Here is a 23,342-nt window from a genome sequence, read left to right on the forward strand (position 1 = left end):
ATCATAATTTCCCCCGAAAACAGTTATCTCACCGCAAATCCTCCATCCGGCTTTCAAACATCACACGTAAGAGACCTAGGAGCCATCATTGATAATCGGCTAAATCTTAAATCTTTCATTAATCAAACCACTAAAGACTGCTTTCATAAACTGCACGTCTTAAAAAGAATTAAACCACTTTTCCATTTCCACGACTACAGAACAGTTCTGCAATCAATAATCTTCTCTAAGTTAGATTATTGTAATTCCATTCTTTTAGGTCTCCCATCTTCTCATACTAAACCTCTCCAGATGGTTCAGAACACGGCGGCCAGAATTTTGACAAACACAAGAAGAAGAGAACACATATCTCCGATTCTCAAAGACCTACATTGGCTGCCAGTGCACTATAGAATCTTATACAAGTCCATCACCATCATCTACAAAGCATTCCATCAACTCTCTCCGCTTAACCTCCAAATACCATTTAAAAAACATACCTCTACCAGACCTATCAGAGAGTCATACAGAGATTCACTACAGGTTCCACCTGCCAAAACCTTTCACCATACAACGCTCAGAGACAGGGCTTTCTCTGCAGCAGGACCTACCTTGTGGAACTCCATCCCACCAGAACTGAGACAGGAACCCTGCCTTCCTACATTCAGAAAAAGACTCAAAACCTGGTTATTTATGAAAGCCTTTCCAGACACAAATTGAACTTTATCTCAACCAAATCAACTAAGACCTCCCCTCAGGGTAAACATAAACTCTAACAATTCCATAATGTTATTTCTCATTAAATGAGGTTTTTTATGTTGCTTTTATTATATACGGTATATTATATACGGTATATTATATATACGGTATGTTATATATTATATATTATATTTTATTATATTATATAAATTTATCATATACGGTATATTACCTTGTTACTCTTTTTTATCACATTGTTAATTTTCTATCGCTTTCCTTACTTTCCAAGTTACTTTATGTCCCTGTTTTATTGTAACTGCTATTTCTTCTTATATCACATGTTAATGTTCTAAGTTTTTCTCCTCTTGTCACACCCTGTTAATTGTAAACCGACATGATGCGACTCCCATCGCGAATGCCGGTATATAAAAAATTAAAATAAATAAATAAATAAATTGCGGGATGGGCTGCACCGATCCAGCAAATAAACAATAAGGTAGAGTTTCTCATCCGTACCTGTTCCATATTGCCTCACACTTTTTTTTATGTTAAAGTAATTTGGCTGCCATGTTAGGACCACTTGAATAAAGGTTAATAAATAAAAACAAAAAAATATATGTAAAATGAAACCTCTTTATTGGACTAAATTAGTACATGTCTTGACTGGCTGTCAAGAGCCAATTCTTCTTCAGGTCAAAATTCAAACGGGCATAAGATGACATTTACCAGGAAATATAAAGTAGTGTGGCTGTAATACGTGAATCATAAAAGATGCTTTAGTGAAAGGGCGAAAAGGGAAGGAGTTGGGTGGGGGAAGGGGTGAGGAGGGTTTGATGGGTGATCAGAAGGTGGCAGGCAGTATAATTTTATGGCTCGTACTGCCTGTCACCACCTGATCACTCATCAAACTCTCCTCACCCCTTCCCTTCCCCATCCTATCATTAGTCCAATAAAAAGGTATTATCTTATATAGATGTTTTAAAAGTTTTATGTGTTAAGCTTTTATGTTAATGGTGTAAACATACCTGCTGTCAGATCATCGCCACGACTCTCACCTAAGTGTCTCAGATCCTTCAGAACAGTGGTTCTCAGGACTGGATTTGCTAGTCATTTTTGGGCTATGCGCAGCAAAATATGCATGAGGTATATTTGCATGCACTGCCTCTATAGTATGCAAGCGTGTCTCATGTATATTCATTGTGGATATCCTGAAATACCAGACTGACCAGGTGGTTCCAACCCCACCCTTCCAAGGACCAGATTGCTTTAGATCTTTGTTTTCCAACCTGTGGGCTGTGGACCCCCTAAGGGTCTGCAGGAAGTGAGCAGGGATAGAAGAAAGCCCGCACCGCAAAAGAAGAGGCCCGATAGGCTGCCAGCGCATCCCAGCCAGAGAAGACTGAAGAAGGTCCAAAAGGCCGCCAGCACACCCATCCTGCCGGTGGCTGAAGATTGGAGGCCCGACCAGCCATCGGCAGGATGAATGAACCAGTGGCCTGTCGGGCCTCCAATCTTCAGCCATCGGCAGGATGAGTGAACCAGTGGCCTAAGATTGGAGGCCCGACAGGCCACTGGTTCACTCATCCTGCCAGCGGCTGAAGATTGGATAAGGCCTGACAGGCCACCGGCACATCCATCTCGCTGGTGGCAGAAGACTGAAAAATGCCGAGGGGCCCCACCACCGCATCCCAACATGCTGGCTGCCTGAGAGAGGAGGTGGCCATGGGACCCCCCCCCCACACACACACACACATACTCCAGGAAATAAAGAGGAAGAGGCCTGGGTGAGAGTGAGGTTTTGAAAGCCTGTGTGTTTGAGAGAAAAGGAGCATGTGTGTGAGTGATAATGCACAAGAGCATATTGTGTGTATGAGAGAGAGAGCATATGAGTCTGTGAGAGAGGAAGCATAAATATGTAATATGTATGCACGAGTGAGCGTGTGTGAGAGAGAGAGGGCCATGTGTTACGGGTTCAGAACTTGCACACTGGTATCCTGCCCAGGGGCTCTGACCTGGGGAGCTAATCTCATATAAACACACATAATTACTGGGATTATACCTGGGGGCTTGAACCCAGGAGCTTATCCCCAACACAAAGAGCCACACACAAACTTTGATTCAGTACATCACGGTTTCAGGTATGAAAGTAAGTTTATTTGAGCAGTAGGAGGATAGAACAAATAAAATCAGATCATATAGAAAAAGTAATGGTAGATAATAACAATTGCCACATAGATATAAAAAACTTACATTTCCAAAGGATCGGCTCTCTCTCCTCTCTCTTTCTCGCTGTCTCTCCTTATACACCACAAACACTTGTGGAAAAAGCAATGTTCCCTCCCTCTGAGTTCTTATCAAATTTCAGACACAGGTGTGTGGCCTTCATTTTCTCTCTCAGGCTTTAGTATAAGTTAATTGCTAGCTTTCTCATCATAGACTTAGTGTATAACTAAATAAGCAGACTCTTGCCTGTTTGTAAACATTTCACAGTGCAAGACAGTAAACAGGAGTTCACTCGGGAGGTTGGCCTGAGGCCTTTAAACTAGACTGTGTCTGGGTGAAAACTCTGAATCCATACGGCCTAATCTCTCTATACATCCTCAGCAAAAGCAACAAAAAATGACTCCAACACTATGGGGCCGATACAAAAAAATACACGGAAAGCAGGCGCTGAAAAGTCAGCGCCTGCTTTCTTAACGTCCGCATGGTCTCCTCATGGGGGGGTGCCATGCTATATGGAAATTAGGGGGTCGAGCTAGCAAAGAGGTTCTAGGGTCACTAGGGCGCCCCTAGCGCCTCCTTGCTAACACAAACCCGCGGTGGCTGCCAGTTACGAAAACCAACGCCGGTAAACTTGGCATCGGTTTTCATAACCGGCCATTTGTTACTGGCAGACAGCTGGTTATGAAAACCAATGCCGAGTATACTGGCGTCGGGTCTTCCTAACTTGGTGGTCTGCCGAGGTTTTTTTTTTTTTACTTAAGAAGTACAGAAAAGCAGTTTTTTCTGCTCTTCTGTACTTCTTTTACATGCGCTCAGCTATTAACGCCTGCTCCAGGCAGGCGTTAATACCTGAGAGCTAAATGTGCGTCTGAGACACACACTTTTTTTTTTAATGTGGAGTGAATGAGTAATAGCCTACATGTGATGAGCGCTATCGCATTCATTCCGCGTCGGACACACGTTAAATAGGCGCTAATCCACCTAGGCGCTAATCCCCCTATTGCATTAGGGGGTGGATTAGCGCCTATTTAACCCGTGTCCAACTGCTCAACAGAGCACACTGTATTGCATTGACCCCTATGTGAGTGAAGAGAGGACCATGTGTGTGAGTGTGTGAGAGTGAGAATGAACATGAGCATGTGTGTGGGAGTGAGAATGAACATTTGTTATGTGTGTGTATGAGAGAGAGGAAAAAGATTGTGTACACCCCCACAGCAATCTCAGGGAGACTGGAAATCAAAAATTCCCAGGTATGGAGAGTGGGGAATTTTTTAATCCTGTTTAGTTTTAATTGTTGGCTATAATTTGATGTGTCTGATGTTCTGAAATATTTTATTGGTGTTTGGGAAATTTAAAAATAATTTGTTTTTAATTATTGGATGTTCTATATATTAGTTGTTTGGAAATATTCTTTTTATTAGTATGGTTTTACTATTATTGATATATTATATTTCTTGATTGTATTATTTGATGATTTATGAGGAATGCAATGTTTTTGTTTTTTCCGAAGTTGCATTGCGGTTACCAATTCTGTTTTTGTCTGCGCATTTGTATTTATACTTTATGTTTCTTAATTTTGTATTTGGCAAGCGTCTGTCTGTGTTTTGAATGTGTGACTTCGGTGAGGTATTCTGCTAGCATATAGTTTCTGTAAAAAGACCTACAGCAGCTGGACTTGCTCAGTTTTCTTAACAAGAGGTGATTTGGTGTTTTAGGGCCTGTTGTAATATTTGCAATATTGCCTTTTCTTAGGCAGGATTGTTACTGTTTGAGTCTTGCAGTTAGGGTGGTCCCAAGTACATTTTTTGCAGGATTTTGTTTTATACAATGTTCCTGGTAGTGGAGGGAGTTTGTGTTGCTGTTAATGAAGTGATATCGGAATTTGAGTATTATTTTTTATGGTGCGTGGTAAGGGGAGGTGCCCTTGTTCTGCTCTGCACTTTTTTGGGGCCAATGCAATCAATGAGAGTGGAAAACGGGTGCTCAGTGTTGAGCACTCGCTTTCCTAACACACGCCCAAGCACCTCTCCTGGGTGCTCGATTCAATATTTAAAAGAGAGGACGTGCTGCCAAGGAGGAACCAGGGACAATTGTGCGCCCCTAGTGCCTCCTCGGCATTGGGCACCCAGGAGATGTGGCTGTCAGCGGGTTGGGAAAACGGACGCTCAATTTTACGAGCATCCAATTTCCTAACGGGTGCACAGCCACAGGTTAGGAAAATGAACGCTCGTTAATTGATTATCCGTTTTCCTATCCTGACCGCTGGCACTTTTTAAAGAAAAATGTCTTTTTAAACCCTTTCAGTTCCTCTGACTTAATACTGCCATGAAATTAAGTCAGAGGATGTACAGAAAAGCTTTTCTGTACAACTTTTGGGCCGGGCACACACATTTTTTTTTTTTTTAGATCTGGGGTGAATAACTAATAGGCTCATCAACCTACATTTGCATGTGATAGGCGCTATTAGTTTCGCCAGGGGTTGGACACGCTAATCCCCTTATAGCATAAGGGGCTGTGGATGCGCATCCAACCACTGGTTAAACAGTGCGCTCGGCTGAGTGCACTGGTTTAAGAACATAAGAACATGCCATTCTGCGTCAGACCAAGGGTCCATCAAGCCCAGCATCCTGTTTCCAACAGTGGCCAATCCAGGCCATAAGAACCTGGCAAGTACCCAAAAACTAAGTCTATCCCATGCTACCGTTGCTAGTAATAGCAGTGGCTATTTTCTAAGTCAACTTAATTAATAGCAGGTAATGGACTTCTCCTCCAAGAACTTATCCAATCCTTTTTTAAACACAGCTATACTAACTGCACTAACCACATCCTCTGGCAACAAATTCCAGAGTTTAATTGTGCATTGAGTAAAAAAGAACTTTCTCCGATTAGTTTTAAATGTGCCACATGCTATCTTCATGGAGTGTCCCCTAGTCTTTCTGTTATTCAAAAGAGTAAATAACTGATTCACATCTACCCGTTCTAGACGTTTCATGATTTTAAACACCTCTATCATATCCCCCCTCAGCCGTCTCTTCTCCAAGCTGAAAAGTCCTAACCTCTTTAGTCTTTCCTCATAGGAGAGTGTTCCATTCCTCTTATCATTTTGGTAGCCCTTCTCTGTACCTTTTCCATCGCAATTATATCTTTTTTGAGATGCGGCGACCAGAATTGTACACAGTATTCAAGGTGCGGTCTCACCATGGAGCGATACAGAGGCATTATGACATTTTCCGTTTTATTCACCATTCCCTTTCTAATAATTCCCAACATTCTGTTTGCTTTTTTGACTGCCGCAGCACACTGAACTGACGATTTCAATGTGTTATCCACTATGACACCTAGATCTCTTTCTTGGGTTGTAGCACCTAATATGGAACCTAACATTGTGTAAGTATAGCGTGGGTTATTTTTGCCTATGTGCATCACTTTGCACTTGTCCACATTAAATTTCATCTGCCATTTTGATGCCCAATTTTCCAGTCTTACAAGGTCTTCCTGCAATTTATCACAATCCGCTTGTGATTAAACTGCTCTGAACAATTTTGTATCATCCTTTGTTGGGGGAGTTTCTATGAATATAGGGTATTGTAGAACTTAAAGTGCAGGTTTTATATTAGGATTCTGTCCCTCTCATATATAGAAGAATTGTTAGTGGTTAATGCCCTTAAATAATTTTGGTGGTAGTTGTCTTAGATGGTTGAAACTGGAGTTTCTTTGATACATAGAAGGTTCTTCTGTCATAGAGATGCCACTGACATACACGCCTAGCACTTTGTGACAATGGTGCAAAATATTTGTAGCGGTGCCTCTTTCTTTAGGAGTGGGGGTGTCCTGTCTCTGCATATATGGAATTTGTTAACAGGCAGTTGTGGAGAGAGCCATTGGACCCCCGCCAAGATCGAACTAACAGGGTGGTTTCCCTGTCACAGATGATCTTCTTTAAATAATAATAATAATAATAATAAAATACCATGTTGGTGAGGTAGGGTAGGGAGGGAAATGTGCACCCAACCTCTCTCCACATCTCCCTTTTAGTGATGTGGCCCTGTCTCAAACATCCCTTCTTCCCCTTCCCCAGCAGTCTCTCACTTTCTGTCTCTGCTTCACAGTCCAACCCAACCAGAATCCTTCTCTCCCTCTACCTGTCCATCTTGCAAGTATCTCTGTCTCTCTCCATCGGTCCATTCCCACCAGTATTTCTCTCTCCCCTCCACCAGTCCATTGCCATCAGTCTCTCTATCCCCCTCCATCAGTCTCTCTCCCTCTCTACCAGTCCATCCCCACAAGTCTCTCTATCCCCTCCACCAGTCCATCCCCAACAGTCTCTCTCTCTCTTCCCCTCCACCAGTCCATCCCCAACAGTCTCTCTCTCTCTCTCTTCCCCTCCACCAGTCCATCCTCAACAGTCTCTCTATCCCCTTCCACTAGTCCCCCTCCAGCAATCCAGCCCCACCAAGTTTCTCTCACTCTCTCAGTACATTTCTACCAGTCTCTCTCTCACCATCAGATAATTTCCACCAGTCTATATTTCTCTCCCTCCACAGTCTCTCTCCTTCCGCCTGTCATTCCCCACCAGTCTCACTATCTCCCTCCACCAGTCCATCCCTACCAGTCTCTCTAGCCCCCTCTACCAGCCTCTCTCCCTTTCTACCAGTCCATCCCCATCAATATCCCTCCCCCTCCACCAGCCCCTCTCTATCCCACTCTACCAGCCCACCCACCCCCAAGTTTGTCTCTCTCAGTACATTTCTACCAGTCTCTCTCTCACCACCAGTCCATTTCTACCAGTCTATCTTTCTCTCCCTCAACCTGTCTCTCTTCTTCCATCAGTCCATCCCCACCAGTCTCTCACTCTTTCCCTCCAACAATCTTTCTTGCCAGTCACTTTCTCTCCATCAGTCCATCCTGGTCAGTCTCTCTCTCTCCCTTCACCAGTCCATCTCTCTCTCTCTCTCTTTCCCTCCCTCAGGCCATTCCCCCCAGTTGCTCCAGATCCAGCTGTGTGGCTGCCTGAGTACATTCTTACACATTTACTGTTGTGCTTTGCAATTCTATGTATTCTATTTATATGAATGAGTTTGGTGTGCAAATAATTATTTCTTTATTACACTAATAACTTTCCTATATAAGGCTGGTAGTTTTCAGCTTACTCCTCCTCCATAGCAGAAGTAAACCTCCGCAGCAGTGGCGCATCTCTTATCCACGCCTCAAAAAATGCCGACACTCTGCACAGATCACCCTCCTTTCTGAAATCGAGTGAGGTGTGTGCGCAGTGGGGGATATGCGCGCATCTGGGCAGCTTCTAATAATTCGGTGGGTGCACACGAGCCCGACTTGTCTGCACATCTCCTGATTCTGGCATGTGCCCAGCTTTTAAAATTCATCTTTAAATGAGCAGCTGTGTCTTGTAGCATTCGGAGCCTATTATTCTACTTTTAGCCTCCGAGGGGCATGATTTGGTGGGGGCAGAGAAGAAAATACATGTGGATTGCACTTTCAAATATAGGTAACGTTTTAAATTATGTTTGTATTTCAGCACCTCGAGTGGCAATAGTAAAAGTGTCATCTTCCCTGTTGATGTGTTGTTTCTTTCCAAATTGTGGAGTTCCTGCTTCTTTGCCTTATTCTTTCCAGCATGAATGACCCAGTGAGCAATGAGCATATGTATGAACAAGAGTGTCAGTGTGTTACACAGTGAGCATGTCTGTGAGAGAGAGCTTGTGAGCCAGTGAGCATGTGCAAGAGAGCACATGTGATCTAGTGAGCATGTGTGTGTGAGAGAGAATATGAAGGAGTTTGTATGAGAATAAACATTGTGTTAGACGGAGAATAAAGTTTGTGCATATCCCGCACCCTTTACTAATCCATGACAATCTCAGGGTGACTGCAATCTAATGTTCCCAAGTCTGGAGGGGAGGGGATTTATTTGAGCTTTCATTTCAACTATTGGATGTTGTTTGCTGTGTCTGTTAGTTTGAAATATTTTATTAATGTTTGGGAAATTTTTCAAAAATGTTATATGTTTGTAATCATTCAACTTTCTTTTCATCAGTTGTTTTAAAATATTTATTCTTTTTATGAGATTGGTTTTACTGTTACGATTGACGCTTTATATTTCTTCATATTATTATTTGTTCAGTGAGGAATAATATTTGTTTTTCCATTCCATACAGTCTGGATTGTTGTGGTTTCAAGTTCAGTTTTTGTCTTCATGTTTCTATTTATACTTTATCATATCTTCATTTTGTATTTGGTGAGGGTCTGTCTGTGTTCTACATGTGTGGCTGAGGTGAGATATTCTGCTAGCATGAAGCAATGCTTCAAGGAGTGACTAGATATGTACACATTTTTTTTTTTCCGGGTGAGCATGTTTTTTCAACCAACAAGTTTTGAGCACCAACATTAATGTTCCATTTCTGTGTATAATCACAAAGAATAATTTATGTGAGCGATCATGTAAAACCTGTGAGCAATACTCTAAAACAGGGGTCAGGAACCTATGGCTCGGGAGCCATATATGGCTCTTTTGATGGTTGCATCTGGCTCGCAGACAAATCTTTAATAAAAAAGTAAAAATCTAACAAAATCCCCCACCCTCCTGAAGCCCCCCAAGACCTCCAAAATTAATTTACTACAACCCCCACCCTCCTGACCCCCCCCAAGACCTGCCAAAAGTCCCTGGTGGTCCAGCGGGGGTCCAGGAGCGGTCCGGGAGCAATCTCCTGGACTTGGGCTGTCGGCTGCCAGTAGTCAAAATGGCGCCGACGGCCCTTTGCCCTCACAATGTCACTGGGGTTGACCAATGGCGGCAGTAGCCCCTGTGACATAGTAAGGGCAAAGGGCCGTCGGCTGCCAATAATCAAAATGGCATCGACGGCCCTTTGCCCTTACTATGTCACAGGGGCTACCGCCGCCATTGGTCGACCCCAGTGACATAGTGAGGGCAAAGGGCCGTCTGCGCCATTTTGACTACTGGCAGCCGACAGCCCAAGTCCAGGAGATCACTCCCGGACCCCCGCTGGACCACCAGGGACTTTTGGCAGGTCTTGGGGGGGGGGGGGGTCAAGAGGGTGGGGGTTGTAGTAAATTAATTTTGGAGGTCTTGGGGGCGTCAGGAGAGTAGGGGGTTGTAGTAAATGAATTTGGTAGGTCTTGGAGTCAGGAGGGTGGGGGGTTGTAGTTAGTATGGCTCTCATGGAATTAATTTTAAAATATGTGGCGTTCATGGCTCTCTCAGCCAAAAAGGTTCCTGACCCCTGCTCTAAAATGTATGAGCAATCACTCATGCCCTCTGCTTAAAGAGAACTTTGGCATGAGGTTTCTGTGCAGGGATCTATATCAGCTTGGCTTGTTCTGTTTTCTTAATAGCAGGTGTATTGGTGTTATAGGGTTTGATGTAATATTTTCAGTGTTGCCTTTTCATAGGTAGGGTTACTACTGTTTAAGTGCTGGTAGTTGTGCTGTTTTTTTATAGGACATTTACTCTATTGCAAATCACTTTACTCAAAGCTGTAATACCATATGGCTGCAGGTAGCTTTTTTCAGTTTTCTGGTCCATAGTAGTGCATGTAAATAATACACATGTTGTATGTGATATTTTTACCTTAGAAGACTGTATTTTGAATGATCTTTTTCATGTAAAATCTGTTATTATAAATTACCCTTGCATCAGCCCTGGCTGCACTGGTTCCACAAGAGAAAGCAGGATTCCCATCTGGAGCTGAGTTAGTGGCTCTCCCTTGTCTCGCCAGGGCATGTTTTTCTTTTTATAAGCCCAGGAAAAAGTATGAATCACTTCTGGTCCCCTATCCTCTGGAGTAGGTAGGCAGAGCCAAACCTGGGGAACCATAAAAGCAGTAGAATGTGTAGCCTGCACTGGAGTGGTGGGAGGGTGGCGGAGAAGTGGAGGCAAGCGACAGGCACAGGAAGGGAGAGAGTGAGCCAGATGGAAGTAGCTGTGAGGTGTTGGGGAGGCTTCTGTCTGAGGGGACTGGACTGAGCTGTGAGAGGGAGCAGTTAGCTCTGGAACCAGCAAGTCTCAGAGTGGGATTGGAAAAGGAAGAGGTTGCTGCAGAATAAGGAAAGGCTGGCACGAGCAAGAACTTTAAACTATGATGCAGTAGTGCTGGGGTGGGGGCATGCACTATATGAGCACACAGCACAACAGTAGTGTTTTAGAGAGAGTGTGTGTCTGTGTCACACAGAGAGTGACACATACCTATATAAACACTTTGGGCTAGATTTTAAAAGCCCTGCGAGCGTAAATCCTGCTGGATTTACGTGCGCAGGGCACGCCTATTTTGCATAGGCCGCAGGCGCTCGCAAAGCCCCGGGATGCGCGTACGTCCTGGGGCATCATAAAAGGGGCGGGAGGGGCGTGTCCGGGGGCATGTCGGCAGGCCGGGGGTGTGTCCAGGGGCGGGTCTGGGGGCGTGGCGACAGTTCGGGGGCAGGCCGGGAGGGCGGTCCCGAGTCCCCCAGCACTGCGGCCTGTGCCGGGGGATGCCGAGGTGGTGCGCGCAAGTTACGCCTGCTTCAAGCAGGCGTAACTTGCACAACAAAGGTAGGGGGGGATTTAGGTAGGGCTGGGGGGTGGGTTAGATAGGGGAAGGGAGGGGAAGGCGGGGGGACTCAGAGGGAATGGAGGCAGGCTGCGTGGCTCGGCGTGTGCAGGCTGCTGATTTTGCGCAGCCTTGCGCGCACCGACCCCGGATTTTATAAAATACGCGCGTATCTTATAAAATCCGGCGTACTTATTTAAGATCTACCTCTTTGTGTCAGAGGGAGAATGTGTGTATGTGGGTGCCTCTTTCTGACACATACACTCACTCTCAGTGTGAGGGTTTATCTGTGTGCCTCTGAGAAAGAGTGTATGTGTCAGTGTATATAAAGTTTCTGCAATCTATAAATCTGTTTGTGTGACTGAGCTCTGACACTGGCTGGTAGTGTAGTTGTCTCATTACTTTCACTAGTTCAAGAGCTGCTTGGTTGGCCAGACCAGGATATTTGTGTTTGGATGTTTGGGGGTCTACAGCTTTGTTTACTTACAAAGAGTATGCTCTATTTCTTAGTTATTTAGGAAAAATGTGAAATTTATTTTGGAGATATTTAGGCTTAATTCTGCCAGGGCCCAGAGTCAACTTGGCGTGCTTTCGGGAGCTGTTGACACACGTGCTGCAGAGAAGGTGCATACGGGAGTCAGATACCCCGTGGGCCGGTTTTGAAAAAATATCCGGACTGATATTTTCCTGTAATCCACCCCTGTGTTTGTTATTTTTTTTTCCTATCAGAAGATACAAGGTTTTCCAAGGGTCTAAAATTCCTCCTGCTAACCTCAATGATTTAATCCCCTTTAAAGAATTAGCAAGTTTGCATTTTGGCTGCCTGTCTAACTACAGATCTGGCGGGTCCTTGAAGTCCCCTTATGATTGGGAAAACTTGGAAAGAATTCCAGGGAATCTGCTATTGAGACAGACTTAGAAGAAATTATTTTTCATGTGCTGAGAGGCGATCCAGCTCTCTCCAGTACCTGGTATTTAAGAGAAACCCTTCCTTACTGCTGGCAGGAAAAGCATTGGGATAAGGACCACCAGGGCTATAGCAAGGCATTTTGTATCCTTCCCTTCCTTGTCTAATGACTTTTTTTTTTTTTTTTTCTTCATTTCTCCTCACAGTCCTGCTTTGAGCCTACCTTTATAGGCATTTTATCAGACTGTCCACCTTGGGGACAAATTCCACGGATTCTGCTATGCATTATAGAATACAAAGTTTTGGCATTAAGTTTGTATGATTGCCATGAATATGTTTCTGCAGTCACTTTTAATCATCCCGATTGTGCCACATTCTCTCTCACTTTCTCTCCTGCAGACATAAATTTCATCCAGATTCTGGCTTCTGTATAACTCTTTTGCCTCATTTTTTTTTTGTTCTGTACTATATCTTTCATCACGACTTGATGCATTTTAAGAAAATTTTATGTGAACGATGATATATACCTTATACATATATATGTGTTTGTATGTAAATTAAGATAGTGCCAATATATTTCCTACATTAATTTTTTGACCATATATTTTGTTTTGGAGAAACCAGTAGAATAGATCACAAATGAAAAGTATTACAGAGTTTTTAATACATTTTAAAGCTTGCTTCAGAATAAATTCTTCTTATTAAAGAAAAATTGCTGTTCTACTTGCATTTGAGTTGGATTTTTTTAAATTAAAACAGAAATACTGAGACCAGGATTTTTTATTATTCAGCTTCCAGCAAGATTAGACCAAAATGATAAACATTTTGAACGGGAGAATGTAAGAATGTCCCACTAAAATGGTGAGCTTTAAATTAAAAATCTGATCCCGTGTCTAGTTAATGACAGAGAGGGTCACATTTGAACACACATCTCTCACATGACCTATGCATCTTAAAAGACAAAAATCAAGTGATCCAGTCCTTTCTGGCACTTATATCCCATACGTGGAATCTGATTTTAGAAGGAAGCAAAATAAATTCTGCAGCAACTGATCAAAGTTATACACTTCTGGCAGTTGTCAACTCATAGCTCTCCCCTTTATGCACCCCTTCGTGCAAACCTTTGTGTATATGTAAAAATTTATTTTTATGTTTCCTTTGTTAACTAAGCTGTTTCATTGTATTCGACTAAGGAATTTTTTCCTGCTTTTTCTGTTTCACTGTAAACCGGCATGATTTGCATTTAATGCAAGAATGTCGGTATATAAAAGTTAAAAATAAATAAATAAATAAATATCTGGTAACTTCCATGAAAATTGACTGCTCAGATCTAAACTTGGGGGTGGGGCGAGAAGGTGGAGCATGGTCCTTGGCACTTACCCTATTGAAAATGCCCGCAGTCCGATAAGAATGAGGTAATTTTCCACAAGGTCAGAGTTGAGAAGTGCTAGAAAAAGCCTTGCATAAGCAAAATGTTCACTTCCTTCCTTGTTATGGTAAGCACTTGTAGACCCAAGCCCTAAAAATACTGAGTACCTACCAACAAAAATATAAGTGCAGAAGCAAAGCCCGGTGACTCAGTAGCAAGTATTGCTGAATGCCATGCAGAAGACCTGGGTTTGATTCCTGAGCCTGGGCTCTGCTTCCTGGACAGGCTGGAGCTAGGTGAGGGAGGGAAGTCTCAGCCATTGCTCTATGGGAAGGTTTAGTCTAGACCACCATATGACCTAGTGGCCAGACCTATGGTCCACATTCGCCTGGTTCCAGAGCGAATCACAGTTTGTAGCCCCTGGCTGAGGATTGTCGCTGCAACATCTCGTTGAGCGAAACAGGACAGGGGAATATAAAAATAGAGGGGAAATGCTGGGTAGTTGCAAATGGAAGCTCACTGCATCAAAGCTCAATAGAGGCTAGTTACGACTGAGTTTGAAACCCAACAGTGCAGAAGACTGATGGTCCAGAAAATAGTGGATAGGTCCTTGAGATAAATGGGCAAATCAATCAAGTGTGCATGTATTTGTCTTGTTCCCTTTTGAGCTTACTAGCCAAAGGGTTATGTAATTGCCGTGTGTATCCACCTCTAATAACTTTCCTGTTTAGTGTCCTATCCACACCAATATTTCAGTACGTCAGAAGGAGTCCAAGAGGATCCTGATGGATATTTTTTTTTAATCCATGTATACATGCATGTGCAATTCTTGAAAGTAGATGCCATCATTTCTGCATGGACTGTCTTATTGTTAATAGGGCCAAGTGAGGGATACAGACCAGGGGACAACTCACTATTTAGATGAACATTCTCTACTTGATCAGTATCAATTTGGATTTAGACCTCATCATAGCACAGAAATACTCTTACTGTCCAATACTGACATTATTCATCAATGATTTGATTCTGGTACCTCTTATGTTTCTATCTTCTTAGATCTTTCAACTGCTTTTGATACTATCAATCATGATATATTAATGTCTCGTCTTTCTAGCATTGGTCTGGTCTCACTGGCACAGTCTTTTCCCTGATTTAACTCCTACTTAAGTACTGGAGTTCCACAAAGCTCATCTCTCTCTGCTGCTTTATTCAACATATATCATTCCTCCATTTGTCAGCTGCTCTCCACCTTAGGCGTCTCCTATTGCCTTTATGCTGACGACATTCAGTTTTATTTCCCATCATGGCACAATTGGCATTCTACATCCTAATTGTATTTCCGTATGCCTATCCTCAGTTAAAGCCTGGTTGTTTCATAACAAAATTTGCTTAAATCTATCAAAAACTGAAATTATGATCCTTGGAAACCCCTCCTTCGATAACATCCCCAAAACCATCTCATTTGATAATACAACCATTAACATATCAAAACATGTCCAGAACCTTGGCATTATTCTTGATCCTAAAGTAGACATGCAAACTCATAATCAAATCTGTAGTCAAATCCTTGTTTTATAAACTACTTCTCCTCAAACACATCAGGCCACTTCTCGATCTGAATGCCTTCAGAACGATGCTTCAATCATTAATACTTACTGGAATTGACTATTGTAATTCCCTTTATATTGGATTACTCCAATCATCTATTTAACCACTCCAACTGGTACAAAATACGTCTGTTCATTTAGGGGTAGATTTTAATACATGCGTGTGCGTGTCCATGTGTGCGCGCTTCCCTCCACCCATGCATGGATGTGCTGACTTTATAACATGTGCATGCTGGCACGTGCATGTTATATAATCGTTGGGCCGCGTGAAAATGCATGCTGGATTTTGTAATCTGCACACGCAAGGGGGGGGGGGGGAATTATGCAAGTTTCACACAGTGACACATTGCGGCCTTCCCCAGTTCCTTCACAGTCCCCTACCCTAACCTCCTTTCCCCTTCCCCTCTCATCACCACCCCCTAAAACCTTTCCCCTACCTTTTTTTTTCTTATTTTCTTATAACATGTGCACGCGTCACCGTACACATGTTATAAAATCCGATACCTTTGTGCATATGTATGCCCGATTTTGTATTGGCGTGCACAGTGGGGGGGAGGAATTTTTTAACACACATGCGATGACACGATCAGGCCTTTGCCAAGTTCCCTATCCCCCTACCTATCCTTCCTCCCTTTTCCCCTCTCCTCTCCTCCCCAACCCTAAACCTACCCTAACTATCCTATTTTTTTTTTGTTTCTGAACTTACCCGCTCGACGGAGCAGGAGTACGTTTTTAAATCAGCCCCCGCCCTGCCCATTCCCTGCCCCTGGCCCGCCCCTTTTCAAAATCCCAGCTCTTCCGCGCATATCAGGAGATACGCGTGTGGCCGGGCCATTTTGAAAATACGCTTGGCCCGGCCACACGCGTATCTCCTGGGATTTCCGTGCTCCGGGTTTTAATAATTTGTCTGAGTGAGCACTTTCACAGGTGTAGGGTTGGAGGACTTGACACTCAGCACATGCAGTGGCCCACACCAGCTTCCAGCAGTGGCAGGCGGCCTTGAAATGCTGCATCTGTAGCTTTTGGAGCTGCTCTTTAATCAGCCTAAACTTAGGGAGAAAATCAGTTTAAACCAATTGTCATCTTTGGAAAAATCCTGGAATTTATGGGTAAAAATCAGTTTAAACTGAAAATGATCACCATACATAATACTTTTTTTTGCATACTGATGTAACAGTGTGTTCATCGCCACCTGTGAAGCAATAAATCGGTCTCTCTTTTCCCGAGTTGGGTCCTTCTTGTAATTTTTCTTATCAATTTGCAGTTGTTTTTCTACTTGTAAGATTGCAAAAGCCAATCGTTTACTTCTAGCTGCTACATAAGCTATATCTCCCCTCAGGACCACCTTGGCTGTTTCCTAAAACAAAATTGGGGTGTCTTGATGTCCCTCATTAGAGAACAGATATTCCTCCCATCTTTTTATCATATATTTTTGGAATGGTTAATCTGTATATAAATAGTGTGGCAAGCACCAACGAGGACTCATATCAGTTGAGTGAAATCCAATCACGTCTATCCACACTGGCGCTTGGTTAGAGATGATGAGTGGACCAATTTGTATCTCTAAAATCGGGATCAGGTTTCCCAATCCTTAAGGAGGTAGTCTGTCCTAGATAGAGTTTAACACCCAACAACGCAACTATTCTGGTTTTGCCAAAGAAAGGGCGGGATCCAACTTCCCCTACATCATATCGATTTCACTACTTAATTTCGATACTAAACTTTTGACCAAAATTATGGCAAAAAGGTTGGCAAAAATCCTGCTGCATATAAGTGAGGAACAAATGGGTTTTGTACCTAGCCGGCGTGCCATTATGAATCTCCGTAAAATTCGGACTTCTTTAGAAAGTAGTAAGAGATGGCAAATTCCATAACTGCTGTTGAGTCTAGATGCTGAAAAAGCATTTGACAGATTAGAATGAGATTTCATGTTTCCAATGTTGACTGCTTTTGGGATTACAGGATATTTTGTTCAAGTGGTAAGGGCATTATATAATTATCTATGGGCATGTATTTCAATTATATATGTCAGAGGAGGTTACAATTCATCATGGTAATAGGAAGGGATGCCCCTTGTCTCCTTTATTATTTGTCTGATTGGGATAGCAAGAACGGGGACTTGCTGTGGGAGATCTTTTGATGTGGAGGACCCAACTCACCATTCCATCTCATATTTTTACCGGAGATTGTTAATGAATAAGCTGCACATGAATGTGGGGCATCTTCTGAGAAGCTGGAATTCAGAGATGAATCTAACATTAACAGGGGATCAATATATGTCTTCTTTTAAGGGCATACACTCAATAATAAGCAGTATGGGGCTGCAGGAAATGCAGTATAAATTCCTGATAAATTACTATTATTCTCAAAAGACCAAACATGTAATGAAAATAGTGACAACTGAGATTTGTGTTAAATGTAAAGTAGGGGTAGGGACTTTAAGCCTCCAATTTTGGGAATGTCCCAAAAGAGAATTATACTGGAAGTTGGTAATTCAGTATATTCATCTTGAACTAAATGTACCACTTGAACTAAATGTCTTGCTGTTTGATCTATTGCAAAGGATGACTTTGGGTCAGAAATTTACTAGATGGATACATAAAACTCTTCTAGTGGCAAAAAAGGTGAATTTTATAATGTTGGGTAGGGATGATGTCCCTACTTTAACACAACTTCGCAATTTGTTTTGCTGCATAGTATATGTGTTTACAAAAAGTATGCTGCGAAGTTGGATATGACAAAAAAAGAACAGAACATTTCTACGTATATGGGACCAATATTTACAAGTTCTGCCTCATTCAACTCTGAGCCAAGTATTCAATAACTATTAGAAGGCTGGGTCAATAAGCCTACAAAAGAATTTGGGAAATAGATACATACTGTCTAAATGTGAATTTTGTTTTCTTAAGAGTGTGTGAGGAGGGAGGGGAAAAGCAGGGTAGGGATATATAATTCTTTGTTATATATGGAGCCATTGGAAAGACCACACCAGTGACCCCTCCACTGATCAGAAGTTGTGTTGGAAAATCAATAAAAATGATTTAAATATAAACTGAAAATGAAGGACTCTATATATATCATAATTCAATATAACTTTGTAAAGAAACATTTCATCATTATCTAATGAGATTAAGGGGCTTCTGCAGTAACACTTGACCTAAAAATGTAAATATGTATGTGCTAAAAATTAGCCTCAACAGCCCTTGCATGCTAACACAAAATAGTATAAATCTACATTCTATATCCATCTACATGCCATGGCGATTGCTGGGGAATATGATGATCCAGGCAAGGGCTAACACTGGTGCTTCCCCAGCCCCTACCGGCTGACTGTGTAGCTCCCACCCCTACAGTGGGTAGGCTGGATGGTTGTTGGTCAACCTATGGCTTGCACCATCCAGGAAGATGCTGTCTTTCTTTTATCCTCCAAAACTCTGGGCAGGAGCCCCAGTTGCCCACTCATGGCAGCTTGCTAAATAGCTTGTACATGTTAAACTAATCATACTTGGAGCCACAAGGAAAAGACACCCATCTCCTTACTTCACAGGGAAAGGAAGGTAACATCAAGGAGAAAAGGATTCCAAAAAGCATGTGCCGGAGGTGGTTTCTTTGTCTGTCAAGGAGGTAGAGGACTGGAGGAGGAGAGGATGGAGGGTGAGGAAAATACAGAAAATCAGGAAATGGAAGCTATACTAAGCAATATGTGGACAGTTGCATGGCCACACCAATCGATATTTCTCTTCCCTCAAGAAGAAAACAACCACATTCTGCAGCTGATACTGGAAAACGCCACTGTGGGAGAGAGACCACAAGAAAATCCCTGGCAACAAAGGAGCTCATTTGAAGAATAGCATCAGAAATCTGTAGCTTTGGGGGTCACCCCAAGAAAATAAAACACATTGAGCATCAATGCAGGACATTAAAAAGGGTCTTCAACAAAAGAGCAAAGAGATGTGGCTGTGGTTGCCTTCTTGCTCGCCTTTGCATTTTCCTCTCCCCTCTTCTTTCCCAAGGGCTTCTCCTTTCCACAACCATCTCTTCTCTCTGTCTCTTGTTCCTTCTATCCCATCCTCAGTTTACTTTCTCCTACTCCTCTGTCTCTCTCCCCATCCTCTATTCCACCACCAAGTCCCCCTGCTCCAGCGGCCTCATCTTTGCATCCTGAGACCCACAATGTATCCTGTTAGCTGAGCCCTTGAAATAAGATGTGAGCTAAACTGGTTCAAGGCAGGTGTTAAATTTTCAGCCTTAGAAAGAGTGTGCTAAAGAGCGGGTGGAGAAGGGCATACCACACTATTTAGTGTGTGCTCACTAATGCCTATTTGCATCTAATATCCCTTCATCAACACGCATGTCCTTGCTTACATCTTCTGGGGCGAGTTTAGCCTATACACTAGGCCCTTGGAGCAAGGCACGCTAAATGGCCATAGCGTGCCTGCTAAGCTTGGCTTTAGGTCTCTATGTGCCTATTGAAAAAACGCACCTCATCATTTTATCTTAAGTACATACCCTCGTTTTCCATATTAGAAAATTCTCATTAGTAATCATTTAGTTGTGAAAGAACACAGGTTTATTTGTCATAGCTATCTTTAGAACCCAATGCACTTTCTGCTTTCCAAAGTGAAACTTGCTTTTCCTCTTAAGATTCCCACATATCTAACCTCTGCCTTTCCATAACTTTGCAAGAATTTAGTGTAAACCAAACATCAAGTGAACGTCTTTTAAATCTGTTTTTTTTTGTTTTTTTTTTTTTTTTTTCACAAGGCAAATATGAAACCACTGGGAAGTTACATTTCTATGGTCTCATCAGACGTCTAAGCATTCTCATACTGAGTCACTTTCTGTTTACTCAGAACAAAACAAGTCGACCTGCTTTGGCAGAAAGTTTAAGCCATTGACTAATTTCCAAAAAGACAAAAAAAAAAAGCCCAAGAGTGAATGGGAAGAGTCAGAACAGACCATGCTTCCATATTCAATCCTGAGCATTTCTAAACTGTTACTTGCAAGAAATTTTAACTTTTGTAGCTCGAGCACCGGTTAACATTTCTGAGCACTAACAGTAGAGTAAAAAGGCAATAGCATCATGTGAATATTGCACAGATCTTTTCCGAGAGCACAAGCTGCAGTCATCACCAGCCAGCAGAAGTCCTGGTAACTGGGAGGAATAGAAATCACTATAGATAAACAGATAGATAGATAATCAAAGGAAGTAGCTCTCTGTCCTCCCTTGTTACTGTGCTTCACTCTTATCAGCGCATTGTTCTGCTTTGCCCGTCTGCCTCAACCACTGCCCCGCCCCCTTTCACCTTTACATCTGTCGCCCAGAAAATACCTTCACACTTTTAAAACCAGTTTCTCCAGCTCCTCAAGGAAGAATTGCCACACAGTTTGCTTTGTAATGAAATGTTTATGTAATACAGGTTTTTAATTAGCAACCCCCATTAAAGTGCAGAGTTCTGTCCACTACTGAGCTAAAACTGTGCAGTGCTTACAATTTTTTTTGTTTTTTTTTCTTTTTAAAGAAAATTCCCCTACCTGAAGAAGAGTAGTTAGGAAAAGTGCTCTTGTCAAGCTACAGTCGAGGAAGCTTTGACCTCTTAACAGTCTGTGGTGGTTATCTGTTGTTTACCAGATGATTCAACAGGGAATGTTGGTGCTTCCCTCTCTCAGAATGAATGCCTCATCATCCAGCAATGCAGCTGATGTTACAGGATGACACACAGTTCTTATCTATTAAGTGAAAGCTGCATCTTCCATGTTCCACAGTACAGTAGGTCAAAGTAAACACAGCATGTTGAAATATTCATCGCTGTGGTCAATTTCGAGCTTCTATCATGAATGTCCACACACCCTTGGAAGCTACCATGATCACAACCTGGTCACAAGTTGCTTTATGCAGGATGGGTCGGACCAGTGCATATCGGTTGTCATATCACCGGTGACACTGCAAACACATCATGAGCCAATTGAACGACTCACAGGGTACAGCTTCAAGAAGCATCAAATTAATGTTTTATCTACAAAAGTGTTTATAGCAGACACTGGTTATGGCTGCTTGTCATGCATATTATCATGTATGGTGCAGCAGGCAGATGGTGCTTTTTTTTGCAAGCCAGGACCTGGCCTGGCTGGTGTTTAGATTCAGGTGCTCAGCCAGACTTGGCATTTCCACAGAGTGCTCTTCTTCCTCAGACTTAAGCAGCTGCCCCCAGGCTCCGTGCTCCAAGTGAGAGAATTATGGTGCAGCAGACAGAGCCTATAAATCGGAGCTTGAGCAAGGCATAGGAAGTTAAATCATGAGTGCGCACATGGACACATCTTGAAATTATTCTAATTCTTACAGTGACTATTTTTGCAGTAACTGCTCCCTTTTGTACTTATCACAATATTTCTTCAAAAATAGGAGCAGGGACTGAAAGCCTACAAGCACCTATTCAATCTAAAGGAAATGAAGAAAGCGTGCATGGGGGTAACTTGCTGGAGGAATGGAGGTTACTAACCTTAACCAATAAGCCTTGATGCTTTTAATGCAACTGCAACATTGCTCCCCACTTCAACAGCAGGGGAAAAGGGGAATTGGATTCAGACAATAACCAACAGGGGACCCAACTTCTATGGTCTGGGGTACTGATATGCAGACATAGGGAAAAAGCACGATTGCTTCTATGGCCAAGTCCATAAGCAAAGCACGTCATGCAGCACTGTCTGAATTTTCAAGAAAGCTCATCACGCAGTAAAAAAAATGTTACTAGCTGCAATTTTTATAGGTTATCATAAAACTTGGCGATAACTGTACAGAGCAGTTACTATCCTTAAGAGAAACATAGGAGTAACTTGCAGAGAGGCAATTGCTACCTTAAGAAGCTTGCTGGGCAGGTTGGATGAACCACATTTGGTCCTTTTCTGCTGCCATTTCTATGTTTCTACGATAATATGTGCACTTCCAGAGCTGCAGGGGAATTCAGTGATTTGGGTATAAAAAGGAGACCAGGACTAATAAGGTCTCTTCCTTTGATTTATTTTGGATTGATAAACCTTAAGTGTTTTTTTGTACGCTGAATTAAAATCTATCAGATCCTCTAAGTTTGGTTACGTAGCCACTTTATGTTTCATTTGGGCTTTGTTTTACTATATTGTATGCTGATATAAACAAACAGCAACAAACAACTAAACATATTTGTTTATATGAGTACAAATACTCATCCCGATTACGGAATCTCTACACAAAACCCTGAACCACTGGACAGCTGCCTCCAATCAATTAACCTCCTCCTCACCAGCCTTAACCTAGTCCTCAACACCAACAAGACGGAGATCCTCATCATCACGCAGGATGACAATAACGTTCTTCTCAAATCACCAATCTCTTCGCAACTCACTAATATAAATTTAACCCACTCCCCTCATGTGAGAGATCTAGGCGTTCTTCTCGACTACCATCTCAATCTAAAAAAATGTGTAAACACCATCACTAAGGAATGCTTTTTCAAATTGCAAGTCCTAAAAAAGCTGAAACCTCTCCTTCACTTCCACGACTTCCGCATGGTGCTGCAATCCATCATCCTGTCAAAAATCGAATATTGTAATTCTCTTCTCGGTCTCCCAGCTAACACCATCAAACCTCTACAGATGGTTCAGAACTCAGCCGCCAGGATTCTAACCAACACCAACAAAAGAGAACACATCACTCCCATCCTTCAGAATCTCCATTGGCTGCCCATCAAATCCAGAATTCTCTTTAAAGTCCTCACGATAATTCATAAAGTCATTCACAACCTCACCCCCCTTGATCTAAGCATCAATCTGCGTCCTCACTCATCGTCCAGACCTGTCAGAAGAGCCTATAAAGGCACATTGTACACCCCTCCTGCAAAAATATCCTTAAGGAAGTGCGCCTTATCTACAGCTGGTCCTACACAATGGAATGCCCTCCCCCCGGACCTCTGACAAGAACCTTGCCCATTGGCTTTCAAAAAAAACCTCAAAACGTGGCTCTT

General features: G+C 42.6%; 1 long non-coding RNA gene across 1 annotated transcript in view; it reads left to right on the forward strand.

Annotated features, from left to right (window-relative positions):
• LOC115076920 overlaps positions 1–12,656 on the forward strand; it is a 33,411-nt gene extending 20,755 nt beyond the window's left edge. Inside the window, exon 3 of the long non-coding RNA XR_003852900.1 lies at positions 12,576–12,656. This is a non-coding gene — a long non-coding RNA (uncharacterized LOC115076920). The remainder of the gene's footprint in view (positions 1–12,575) is intronic.
• The last annotated feature ends 10,686 nt before the right edge of the window (positions 12,657–23,342 follow it).

Source organism: Rhinatrema bivittatum, chromosome 15, assembly GCF_901001135.1.
Source record: "Rhinatrema bivittatum chromosome 15, aRhiBiv1.1, whole genome shotgun sequence".
NCBI classification, from domain to species: domain Eukaryota; kingdom Metazoa; phylum Chordata; class Amphibia; order Gymnophiona; family Rhinatrematidae; genus Rhinatrema; species Rhinatrema bivittatum.